Here is a 13,763-nt window from a genome sequence, read left to right as displayed (position 1 = left end):
GTGTCTATTTCTTATTCCTTCATGGTCTATCAAAGGTAAAGAAACATCTTGACTGGTTCTTATAGAATAAGGTCACTCATTGACCTTTGACCTGAACACCCCCCCCCCCAAGCCACTATTACCTTCACTCAGGATGTATTTCATGCATTGTTTCATTGGACGTCTAGACAGCCATGAGCCGCCGCTGCTGACGACTGAAAGCAAAGCGGGCTGCCGCGAAGAGCTTGGCCTATATTCACATTGCAAATCGCTTACATTCACAGTTAGTAAATCCTGCACAGTTGAAGTTCCATGACCTACTTGCCGGGCAGGGCGCATGTTTTCAGTGTCTATCGTGTCAAAGCTGTCAGAAGCCATTTTAAAGAGCAAGTCCAAAATTGCTTTTAGTCGAGAGAATGCTTTCAAGTAATTCCTCCTGCTTTTTTTCCCAGACAACAAAAAAAGTAAGCTTGCCTTGCGAGGCAACAGTAATGAAATTTGATTTATGCTTTTTGTATAATGTTAGTCTCCCTCCGTTGAGTGCATTTTAAAATGGATCTATTTCAAAGATGAATCCGTACTTGAGCATTAAACATGTTAAGTAAAGCTTACATGTAGGTTCAAGCATGTGAACTTTGCCTGCCCTGGGGTGGATTTCACAAAGGTAGTCCTAACTTAGGACTAGTCCTAGGCAATGCTAAGAGATACGACTGGTCGTAAGTTAGGACCAGTAACTGATATCATCATACCTTAGGACTGGTCCTATCTCTTAGCATTGCCTAGGACCAGTCCTAAGTTAGGACTATCTTTGTGAAATCCACCCCTGGCCCCTTTCGTCCACAACAAAACCAGCTCTCTGAATTTTGCTTGACGTAAGCGCAGAATTCCCTGCTTTCGTAAGGGCCGATTCTTTGCAAAAGCCTTAAGCAGAGTCATGAAAGTAGGCCCTGATCATTGAGTTAGTACACAAACTGATCCAACCACAAGAGATAAATATTGACATTGGATTGGACAAATCTCGTATCAAAGCAAAAGCTTAAATGAGGTTTGCGCATGTGAACTTTCTGTGCCCTGCCATCGATTTCACCAAACTCGTCCTAACTTAAGATTAATCTTAGGACTTAGGACGAGTCCCAACCCTGCACTGTAACATGCAGACCTAAAGATTAATCCTAAGTTAGGACGAGTTACTCGTCCTAACTCGAGATAGGATCAATCCTAGCGTTTTTTGAAATCGGCTGCTGGCCCCCTTCCTCCACGAGAAAACTAGCTCTCTCATCGAACATTCTCAGTACGCAGGAATTGAATAATTGAACAAATGCCAACGGTTTTATTATACCACAGGATTAAGCCACGCTAATAAGTAGTTATGACCCCGAAAGGTCAATCCGTCAAAAACTTTGTGGAGATCCTGAGACAGGTGCGGGAGGGGGTGTCCAAAAATGGAGGAGGGTGTGTGAGAGTACTGCTCTTTGATGGCCTGTCACAAATTAACAGTAACCTCGTTCCCAAGACGGTTGACCCTCTGCAGAAATAGCATTGGGTAAGTTTACATGAGTAGCTTAACTTCGCTGTCAAGCTCGCTACAAGCTAAATAGCAACAATTAGCTAAGTACAGTGCTAACTTCAGAAGTTCTGACTCTACTTGCAGTGAAATGGGAATGCAAAAATTAGCTAACTTCACTACTAACTTCATAAGTTCCAACTCAAATAGCAGTGAAATTTGATACTTTGGCCACTGAAGAAGTGTTTTTACTTTTGCAGTGTTTTTTTAAATCTCTTTGGAAGGTAACTGACCCTGGCAAAATTTCATAAAACTGATAAGCAGAAACTACTGCTTTTAAAAGCAAAAATTGGGTCAGGCACCAGTCACAACAATGCAAACTTGATGTAGTTTTGGCTGGGAACCTGTAATACTTTATGTGCTTACAGGTTTTTTGTGCTTACAGGCTTAATGAAATTGGTCCAGATATTTGGTCCTTGGAAGAAAAATGGGAAGTTAGCCTTGCAAGCATAGAATACCTAGTAACGTGGAGTATGTACAGGCACAAGGCAAAATTCCCCGCTAACCCGTGAAATACGCTTGACATAAACACAGAATTTCCTGCTTCCTTGAGCGCCGATTCTTTGCTTACCTTTCTTTGGGCACCAGTTGCACCAAAACTTTATGGAAATTTGGCTGGTAACCAGTTTCTGCTAAGCAATATTTGTCTGTGCTTTGCAAGTTTTTGTGCTTACAGGCTTCATGAAATTGGGCCTTGCTTATAGAGTTAGTGCACAAACTGAGCCAACCCATAGAGGTAAATATTTCCCATTGTAGCTACCACAAACCTCAGGCGGGGTCGGTAGCTTCACATAGCAAAGACGAGAACACTGAGACAAGGTTGACAGTATTGTAGCTTCACAATTTTATCATCGCAGAATGCTAGAGTAGGATTACAGCCCGGCCGGGAACCCGCGTTATCAAAGTGTTCCACCACGGCCCCTTGGGATCGCTGAAAGATGACTCGTCAGGGAGAGAGAGGGGGGCGCGCGTACACACTTCACGCAAACATTCTATTAAAGGAAAGTTTAACTACGTGTCTAGGATGTGAATTATGTGCCCCTTCCCCCACCCGACTGAGCGAGTCCAATCAACGACACCCCATCACCTTATTTTACCCCCCTTCTCCCCCCCCCCCCCCCAACACTTTAGATTACAGGCATGTTACTTCAATGAAGATGATTGCCTCCCTGCCCCTTGGTCATCGTCTTGGTGCCCTTGAAGTGCTCCAGTAGAAATAACAATTTCCTCATTGGGTGCCCTTTACCAAGGAGAAAATGCCTTGGTGCCCTTGCCCTTTCAAAAACGAAGCGTACAGGCCTGAGATGATGAATAGCTCCGGAAATCTTCTGATACTTTTTTTCCCAATTGACTTTTCCTTCTGACCTCAAGTTCTTCTGACGCTCGCTGCACTTTTTTTCTTTTATAGAGGGGGGCGAGAGGAGGTTATCTGCTCATCTCTTTACGAGTTAATATGTCGTTTCCTTTATTCTTTCCATTATAAGGTAATGAAGTGGCGACAAATATTTATTAATGATTCATGCGAGGCTTAACAATTTGCACTTGATCGTTCGCGCTGATTGGCAATTGGCTGAATTCCTCCTGTGCACGGGTTTAGTGGTTGGGTCCTACGCAGGCAGTAACTGTAATTAAATTGTTATTGTAGGTATTTCTAATTTACCCTAGTGTGAAATCAAAGAAGCTGTTGTTGTTGGTTTGCATATTAAGGAAGGAAGCCGTGCCACACACTTTCTTCACAAAACAATTTCATCTGCAAACCTGAGACAATCAATCTGTCTAGAACAGATTTTTAAGAGATAATACGATTGCAGTATTGGTAAACAAAATGATCTGGTAATATGAAAAACAATACCAAAATTACACCTTAAATTGATTATGAAAGAGGAAAACTTACCAGCTTTTGCCAGTGAGATCAGATCACTGCTTACCACGTTTATTTATGCTCAGCTAGTCCTGTTAAGAAAACAGAAAAAAATAATATAGATTTTAATTACCTTTTGTGAATTCTGAAAGGAAGATTGAAACTTAGGCAAAATAAACTCAATCTGCAATATCACCAGACCTGGAATAACACGAAGGGCCATGGTGGCCATGTGTCCTCTGTTGCCCCTGGTCTTGGCCTTGGTGCCCCATTCAAATGTTTTAAATGTTCTTAAAGATTTCCAAATGAAAGTGCCCTTTGCAAAAATGATAATGGTTCTGCCCTTTCAAAGATGAACTTCCATGCCTGTTAAAAAAAAAACCTCTTTGAGTAGTAATTATTTCAAGCCAAACTTCACGTTTCACCAAGAAAAAAAGTAGCAACAACAAGTGGTTTCAGCATACATCTCAGCTGAAAATAATTTAAAGTAGGATGAGAAAGAAACTGCTTGAAATTCTTTTCATAAGCAATCATAGGAATCATTAAAAAATTTATATACATAAATTTTAAACAAAAATCTGGGGACAAAAAAATTAAAGTCTGAATTTGTACCCAAATGTACAAGTGTTTTTTTTTTTCCAGAAGGTTGTGTTTTTCTTTCAAGCCAAGATTGCAGTCAAGCAATTCCTTAAAAACGAAATCCCCCCCCCCTGCTCCCAACGGCAGGAAGGTATGAACTCCTGGAAGAAGTCCAAGGGGCGTCACTTGTTCCTCCTTGTCACCAGCCCACGATACCAATTGGCCCTGACGGCGCAAGGATTCCCTAATTGGATAAACTGTCCCAGTAATCCGCAGGGGCAATCTGTGACAGGACAATTTAGAATCCTCCTCGAATGCCACCCTGGATAGTTCAGTAGACCAGACGCCCTGGATAGCCCGTTTAGTTCCCAGGGCGAGATACCTGTGACGCCTTGGGTCGCCTTGGGTCACCCAGTTTAGGCTGAGCATCATACTAGTCGACAATTTATTCCTTGGTTAAAAATAACCCTTGTTAAACACCCCCAAGTTGCCCATTGTTTCCCAGGCAGAGATACCTAGAGACATACCTGTGACGCCTTGGGTCGCCTTAGTGCACCCAGTTTAGGCTGAGCATCATACTAGTCGACTATTTATTCCTTGGTTAAAAATAACCCTTAAGCACCCCAAAGTTGCCCAGTTTTCCCCAAGCAGAGATACCTAGAGACATGTACCTGTGACGCCTTGGGTCACCTTGGGGCACCCAGTTTAGACTGAGCATCATACTAGTCGCCTATTCCTTCCTTGGTTAAAAACAACCCTTAAACACCCCAAGTTCCCCATTATTTCCTAGGCAGAGATACCTAGAGACATACCTGTGACGCCTTGGGTTGCCTTGGGGCACCCAGTTCAGGCTGAGCATCATACTAGTTGCCTATTCCTTCCTTGGTTAAAAACAACCCTTAAACACCCCAAATTGGGTATTATTTCCCAGGCAGAGATACCTAGAGACACCCTGGGTTGCCTATGATATCCTAAGGTGAGCTACCCAATAGCGCCTTGATACGCCTTGATACGCCTTGATACGCCCAGTGTTCATGATGCCCAGTGTTCATGATGCCTTTGGGTGAAATTCCAGCAATTCCCTAAGAAGCCCACACTGTAGAGAGACTTCTCTTGATACAGATGCCTTTTAGTTCACAGGCAAAGTACCCTGTGGACACCTGGGCCCAATTTCATAAAGCCCGTTAGCACAACAATTTGCTAAGCATGAAATTTATTCCTTGATAAAAAAAAACAAGAATACCAACAAAATATTAATTGTTGCATTTTGCTAGTTACTTGCTGTTGATTGGTTATCCTGAAAAACACCTTGAAAATTTGGTTGGTAATCCTGTTTTTACTAATGAACAAATTTCATGCAAATTTTTGTGCTTACAGACTTTATGAAATTTGGCCCTGCAAGTGGGTTGCCATTAGCTCCTCTGGGGTAAGTAACCTCGATGCCCTCGTCTACCCATACCCACCCGTTTAAATAGATCCAGACACCCTAGGTTGCCATTAAATTCTAGGTTAAGGTACTTGAAGCCCGTAGGTTACCCAGCCATTTATAGATCCAGAAACCCACCGGGATGTGATTCAATTATAGGGTACCATCGGCTCCCTATGGCTCCCCACCCATTTATGGATGGTATACCCATCTAAAGGTACCAAGTAAACTACCCAGAACTCCTGCTTAAAGGGAAGGTACATGTTTGGTAATTGTCAAATACCAGTCTTCTCACTTGGTGTATCTCATCATAACCATAAAATAACAAGCCTGTGAACATCGGTCATTCAAGTTGCGAGAAAATGATGAAAGAAAAAACACCCTTGTTGGACGAAATTGTGTGCTTTCAGATAGGAATAAAAGACTTCTAGCTAGAAGTCTTTTATTATTTGAGTGAAAATTACCTCTTTCTCAAAAACTATGTTACTTACACAGAGGGAGTCGTTTCCCACAATGTTTTATCACAGCTCTCCAATGCTTGTTACCAAGTCAGTTTTTAAGTTAATATTTGTTTTGAGTAATTACCAAACATGTACCTTCCCTTTAACCCCTGACCTTCAAAGGTTAAAATTGTTACACATAGGCTTTAATCATTATGCAATAAATGTTTATGTTTTCTCCTTATATTGCACAGTCTCGTACATTTACTCCATAACTGTTCTTAAATTATGGATGACATTGTTAACATTCCTTAAAGTTGTGTAAATTATTATTTTAAAAAATTGGCAAGACACCTGATCTTTCACGATAATAGGGCAAGAGGAAAGAGTTAAACCAGGGCAAATCCAACAGGTACAAAAATTTCTTGAGTTATTCAATGGTAAAATCTCTTCCACACTGATTGTTTCTTTCATTTCATTTATTAATTTGATTGTGGCGCTAAGAGCTCTCAGAATAGCCATTTGAATCCAAGAACTCATAAGAAAGAAGTTTGGATTTTAAGTGCGGGAGGAAACCCCACAGAGAATTATTCCCGGGAAAAACTCAATCAATCAGTTTGGGAATGAAAACCTAATCAACAAAGTGCCCCTGGCTGGATTCAAACCGAGTCCCAAGGTTGAAGGTGAGGGGAAAATACCACTACGCCAACCAGACTGTAGGGTGAAAAGTTTTCTCCTGAGGTTAATTTGAACATTCTTTGAAGTTTTCTCCAGAGATCAGTTCAAAGAGAGAGAGTATGACAAACTGTACCTCCATCATTGAGATTTAAAGTCTCCTAATTGGTCAATAAGTTGTTGGTGGGTGGAGCTATTAACTTTTTAAGTTGACAAGTTTGCCTAATTGGTCAAATCAAGAATGTGGGTGGGGCCTTCAGATGTCAATCAGTCTTGTTACAAGTGGGCATCACAACCTGTTTGCTTGCTGGGACAGATAAGAAAGCTATTCTTGGCGTCGGGGCCACTTCTCAAAGGTGAAGCTGTCGGCACTGACGAGGAAGCTGTCCTCTTTTTATGAGTTTTCTTTTGCCAAGCAAACTCTTGATATGCCCTCCACAACTATCCTGGCGTTCTTATGGTCCGATCAAGCAAACAGGTTGTGATGCCCATTTGTAAAAAGATTGATTGACATCTGAAGGCCCCACCTACATTCTTGATTTGACCAATTAGGCTACTTGTTTCTGAGTGAGCAATTCATTTTGTAAAGTCACTGGCTCCACCCACCTTAAACTTAACTGACCAATGAGGAGACTTCAAATCCCAATGATAGAGAATTAAGATATGTTTTTTTATTGGAAAATATATCACTGCTCCACCTACGTAAGCAAACAGACTCATGAAGACATTTTTATTATAGTATCGTTTTCAACATGAGTTTGTGATGTTTAGCGAGACCTAGCTTAAAGGTCTTTTTACACGAGGAAAATAAGAAGGGGGGTCGATGCTCCTAAGAACATATATATTGTTGTCCAGAAATGCACATCGTGTGAAATAGGCCTCTGCTGTACACAAGCACGGTCTTTTTCTGACCACAATCAAAACCATCGCATGCCTGATACTTCAATGAGGCAATGAAGGCATTTGCCTCCATGCCCCTGATCATTGCCTTGGTGCCCTTGAAATGCATCAAAACAAATTTATAATTTTCTCATAGGGTGCCCTTTATCAAGGGGAAAGTGCCCTGGTGTTCCTTTCAAAAAACAAAGCACACAGGCCTACCATTGACAGAAAAACACAACGGTGTGAAAATTCCCCACGATCATCTGTGCTTGCAGTGTGAATGAACACCCCAGGCCTCACAGACCAAGGACCGCTGTTGAGCTAGAGCTAACACGCATGTGCGCAAGATGATTGGTAATCCGCACATGTAATTGCGATTCCATGCTAGCTGCGCAGATATACCAGTGAGCGGGCGATAAACAAGGTTAGCCTTTGACACCCCACAGACGAAGGGTCTGTGAAAAGGGACGTTGGTTTCTGTATCGTGTGAAAGGTTGTGTTTTGAGTTTTGACCAACGTCCATGGTCAAGACAACTGGCGCCAGTGTCCAAGGACCTTTATTTGCCTTTGCGTGTGAAGAGGGCTTAACTATTTTTAAGTTTGCCATAGTGCATAATAATCAATGAGTAATAACCTACAGTCAGTGAACAATATGGTTTCAAGCTAAAAATAAATACATTTAAACAATTTTACATTTTACAAAAACAAAAACAAAAGTTGGGTTTCTAGCATTTCTGAATAATGTTTTTGAAACGTACTGGGATGTTTTAGTGTATGTAGTCTAATTCAAACTTGGTCCAAAATATGGCAGGAAATACTGTATGTTACAGCGCCAGCCGTCGATTTCACCAAACTCTTCCTAAATTAGGATTAATCTTAGGACTTAGGACGGGTTCAGTTCCGTATCAAAATATGTAGGACGCATTGAACCCATCCTAAGTTAGGACGGGTTACTCGTCCTAACTCGAGTTAGGATTAATCCTAGCGTTTCGTGAATCGGCTGGAGGAGCGTCACTGGGTGACGGACATGTGCGCTATATAAGAAGCCACAATTATTATTATTATTATTATTATTGTTGTTATTATTATCATTATTATTAATTAATGTTGATACTTGTCTGTTTGGTCTTTCTTTGTATAGGAATTGCTCTTTTGGGTAGTGATTTAGTTCGCTTTTGGGCAATCTCTAGGCTGCTGTATATTTTTTTACATCTACATATTTCTCTGTTTTTCGGAATTCTTGGTAAGATGTTTTTTTCTCAGTTTTCTGTTTATCTTTGTGTTGTTTTTTAAAGCCTAAATAAATAAACAAGTAAATATTACTTGCATAGATCGACACTACAGCCAGTTCACAAACAATTACAGGATTTATATTTCCAGGGTTGTGAGCTTCGTTTTTGAAATGGCAAGGGCACCAAGGCAATTTCTCTTCAGCAAAGGGCACCCTATGAGGAAATTGTAAATTTCTAACGGAGTATTTCAAGGGCACTAAGGCAATGACAAGGGGCAACTTGTCATTGCCAGATTTATAGAGCCAGATTTATATTTCTAGGGCTGTGAGCTACGTTTTTGAAAGGGCAAGGGCACCAAGGCATTTTCTCTTTAGCAAAGGGCACCCTGTGAGGAAATTGTAAATTAATTTCTACTGGATCATTTTAAGTGCACCAAGGCAATGACAAGGGGCAACAGAGGCGATGCCTCCGTTGCCTTTGTGAAGTATCAGGCCTGTGTTTCCCAGGTCCAATATCTTCTCTAGGGTGACTAATATAAATCTGACAATTACAATAAACACAGAAGATCAACAGAGAAGCAGAAGAAAAAAAGCTCCACGCTGTTAACGGCCGCTGCAGAATAATACCTTCAGCGTGGTCTAAAGCAATGGCTAGCGTTTGCCAATAACCCCAAGTTTGTAATCCAATAAAGATGGTGTGTAACATTCAATATCGTGGTACAATACTCTCCATCAAGTGACTCATACATGTGAGGTATAACTTTATTCTTTTTTTTCCTCGACCAAGCTCGAAAATGCAAAGCATGTGGTTTTGAAGAGAAAGAGAAAAAAAAACGCAATTCCCAAAGGGTCATGGAACTCTTGGGCTAGACAGTGGAGTATTTGGGACAGTCAGAAGATGGGAATCTGGTCAATGGAAATCAGGGCATTGTTAAATAACGGCAATGTCTATCTTTGATTTTTAGAACTGTTTGTTTTTTTTAATCCTATATAAATGTTCAGGCCTGTATGCTTTGGGGTTTTTTTTTCAGGGCAAGGGCACCAGGGCATTCTACTTTTTAAGAGCATTTCAAGGCAACCAAGGCAATGACCAGGGGGGCATGGATTGGAGGCAATCATCTTCGTTGCCTCTGTGATGCAACACAGGCCTGAATGTAGATGTAAAAAACAAAACCAACATGTGAATATTTACATCTAATATTACCCTTTTCTTTTCTTTTTATATCGCCGAAAATCCAAAGCAGATTATGCCCACGCACTGCTTCTCAGATTCAAATTTTGGGGCCTAAAAAAATCTTTTTACAAAAACACATAGTTATACCTTGAAGTGACTTGTTTTTCAAAATGCTTTTTACTACTATTGAAAGCTGCTGTAGGCTACTAACCAAAAGTTTGTGTTGCCATTAATTTTAAGAGTAATTACCAAACGTAAACCTTCCCTTTACCAAGTAAGTTTTTTTATGCTGACAATTATTTTGAGTAATTACCAATAGTGTCTAGTGTATTTAAGGTGTGACACAACCGTGTCATAAGTGGGACAATTTAACTTGAGAAAAACCTTGGATCCATCTGAACAAATCTTCTAAAAATCAAGCCACCTCAAACACCACCAACTCCGATACATCGTCTTCCCTCCATCCAAGAAAGAAAAGAAAAAAAACGTACTTTCTGGGCTAATTCTCATAGATTCATTGATTCTGAACTTGAAGTGAAATGTTTCTCAAAAATGCGTTGATACTATCAAAAGCTACTGAAGGCTTCAAACCAAAAGTTTGTATTGTCTTTAATGTAACCCATCGCCTTAGCATTCTGCAAATTCGTGTTGGAATGTCCAGTGCCCCGCCCCGGGCATTCCTTAATTTGTAAAATGCCATTGCGTACAAAAGCGTTACAGCGAACTTGCAAAGAAGTCATTCCAGCACTTGCATTAATTTTAATAGTGATAACCAAACGTATACCTTCCCTTTAAAACGCCACTTACGATCAATCACTCAGACAACACTTTAAGAGCCCTCTAAACATTTAATCTTCTAAAAATCAGGCCACCTTAAAACCCCACCACATCCGATACATTGTCTTTCCTCAATACAAGTAGTTACTAAAAATTTAAAAAACATCTGTACTCCCTGTATGACTCAATTTTGAAAGGGCAAGGACACCAAGGCATTTTCTCCCTGGTAAAGGGCACCCTTTGAGGAAATTGTGAATTTCTACTACTGGGGCATTTCAAGGGCACCAAGGTAATGACCACCTGCCGTCGATTTCACAAAACTCTTCCTAACTTAAAGGAACACGTTGCCTTGGATCGGACGAGTTGGTCTATAAAAAAGCGTTTGTAACCGTTTGTTGTAAAATGCGTATGGTTGGAGAGATAATTTAAAAGTAGAATGCAATGATCCACACAAGTTTGCCTCGAAATTGCTTTCCTTTTACTGTGCGAACTAACACGGTCGGCCATTTATGGGAGTCAAAAATTTGACTCCCATAAATGGCTGACCGTGTTAGTTGACGAGGTAAAAGAAAAACCGTGCAATTTCGAGGCATGTTTGTGTGGATCATTGTATTCTACTTTTACAGCATCTTTCTACCCATATGCATATTATAACAAACGCTTTTCAAAGACCAACTCGACCGATCTAAGGCAACGTGTTCCTTTAAGACTAATCTTAGGACTTAGGACGAGTCCCAACCCTGCACTGTAGCATGCAGACCTTAAGATTAATCCTAAGTTAGGACGAGTTACTCGTCCTAACTTGAGATAAGACGAGTCCTAACTCTTTGTGAAATCGACGGCAGGGCATGGAGGCAATCGCCTGCGTTGCCTCCATGAAGTATCAGGCCTGTGTACTTTCTAGGCTAATTCTCATGGATTCATTGATCTGAACTTGACCCATATTACTACAGCCAGAATCGTAACCTTTTCTCTGCGTTAAGTGTAGGGTACTTCAGTACAGGTAGGTTTTACACCCACTAACTCCGTCCAATCACAAGAAGATGACCTACATTCCATTTCAGTCTCCCTCCTTCTCTGTCCCTGTTTCATCTGCCAAGGACATTGGTCTTAAAGGTACTACAGCCAATTTCACAAAACGCGGATTCATCCTAACCTGGGATGGGTCTTAAGACACAAATTTTGTCGGTGTTTTTTGTTCATTATTCTCTTGCAACTTAAATGAACAGTTACGTCTAAATATTCACTGGTTAGTTATTTTATGCAAGGACACACCAAGTGAGAATACTGGTCTTTGACAATTACCAAAGGTGTCCAGTGTCTATCAGGTGTCTGTCCTTACTCTATAATGTGACATGACATAACGTTAAGACGCAAGATGTGACATTTGATGATGCATTAAAACAAGACCTCATACAGCTGCTTAAGAACAAAAAGTACCTTAGAACTAAATAATTATGCTAACCAGGACATGATAACCTGCCAAAATACCATGTCACACATGTACAAAATGAGACTGTTTTCCTGCTTATTTTTGCTTCGCAGAAAACTGCTAAGCATAATCCTTAAGCAACTCCATGGAATTGGGCCCTTGTCTTTGACAGTCAGCAAAGGTGTCCAGGGGCCGATTTCACAAAGCAATACAATTGTCGCAAGACAATTTGATAGTACTACCATAGGGATTTGACATCATACTTTACTTACCAACTACGATTGATTAACAATTACAAATCAATCTTAGCGCTTTGTGAAATCGGCCCCAGTAATATAATAATAATAATAAAACCATTCTTATGTAGCGCATATCACCGTGAGGTCCCTATGCGCTGTAAAAGGAAATCAACAATTATTGTACAAAGTAAACAGATATGTTTTCAACCGGGTTTTGAATTGTTCTGATGTCTCAGCCTGTTTAACAACCTCTGGAAGACTGTTCCATAACTGAACTGCTGCATATTGGAAAGAGCGGGAACCATACGACTTGGTTTTGATAACTGGGGGGGTCAGAAGGGATTTATTTGAAGATCGCAGAAGATATTTGAAGATCGCAGATTCCTGGTTGTTTTGTACTCCAGTGCCTTTAAGAAGCCTACAACAGCCAGAGCTAAAGAGAGAGTTGGGTCAACCTGAACATGTGAACAGGAGACTAATCGCTCTCACTGCATGCTAAATCCAATAATGCCAGCATGCCATAAAAGTGCTTTGACTACCTCAGTCAGGTAGTACTATCATTAAAGGCACTGGGGTGGATTTCACAAAGGTAGTCCTAACTTAGGACTAGTCCTAGGCAATGCTAAGAGATAGGACTGGTCCTAAGTTAGGATGAGTTACTGGTCCTAACTTAAGACTGGTCCTATCTCTTAGCATTGCCTAGGACTAGTCCTAAGTTAGGACTACCTTTGTGAAATCCACCCCTGGACACGTTTTGTAACTGTTTAAGACCAGTATTCTCACTTGGCGTATCTCAACATAATGCACAAAATAACAAACCTGTGAAATCTTGAACTCAATAGGTATTCGAAGTTGCGAGAGAATAATAAAAAACAAATATTTTAGTGAAAATTTACCTTTTAATCAAAAACTTCAGAGGGAGCTGTTACTCACAACGTTTTAGGGCCTTGTCACATGAGGCAACTTTTGCAGGCAACTTGGAGGCAACCCACTGCAGCACATATGCTACACGATCACTTTGGTAGCACATGAGTCAACTTCAAAACATTTTCTTACGATCCACAAAAGAAAAATTTTAACATTCAAATGTGAATGGCTTTTCTTCTTGAAGATTGCCTGGAACTGGTTGCTCGTTAATTGCCTCCTGTGACATGGCCCTATACTATCAACAGATCTCCATTGCTTGCTATCAAGTAAGTTTTTATGCTAACAATTATTTTGAGATATTACTAATAGTGTCCAGTTCCTTTAAGGGGCAAGGCACCATACCTGTGTCTTCTGTTTATGCTGGAGTGGCCTTGTTGACAATGTGGAAGGCTCGGCTGGCCTTGTACATGCATGCATGAACTGCCTTTGCCTTCATATTTTTTAAAGGGATGGCACAACCTCGTTTCAAACCAAAAATTGTGAAAGTAATTTGGACACTTATTTCAAGCACCAATCACCCTGGCAATTAATTCTGCTTGAAATGCTGTTTGCGCTAATGAAATGAATATGAAACCCA

General features: G+C 40.6%; 1 long non-coding RNA gene across 1 annotated transcript in view; it reads right to left on the bottom strand.

Annotated features, from left to right (window-relative positions):
• Positions 1-13,763, bottom strand: part of LOC139952866 (uncharacterized) — a 61,101-nt gene that overhangs the window by 23,547 nt on the left and 23,791 nt on the right. Inside the window, exon 2 of the long non-coding RNA XR_011787920.1 lies at positions 3,438-3,496. This is a non-coding gene — a long non-coding RNA (uncharacterized lncRNA). The remainder of the gene's footprint in view (positions 1-3,437; positions 3,497-13,763) is intronic.

This window comes from Asterias amurensis, chromosome 21 (genome assembly GCF_032118995.1).
Source record: "Asterias amurensis chromosome 21, ASM3211899v1".
Classification (NCBI taxonomy): Eukaryota; Metazoa; Echinodermata; class Asteroidea; order Forcipulatida; family Asteriidae; genus Asterias; species Asterias amurensis.
Note: the sequence above shows the minus strand (reverse complement) of the source record. Positions and strands in the feature narration are given on the sequence as shown.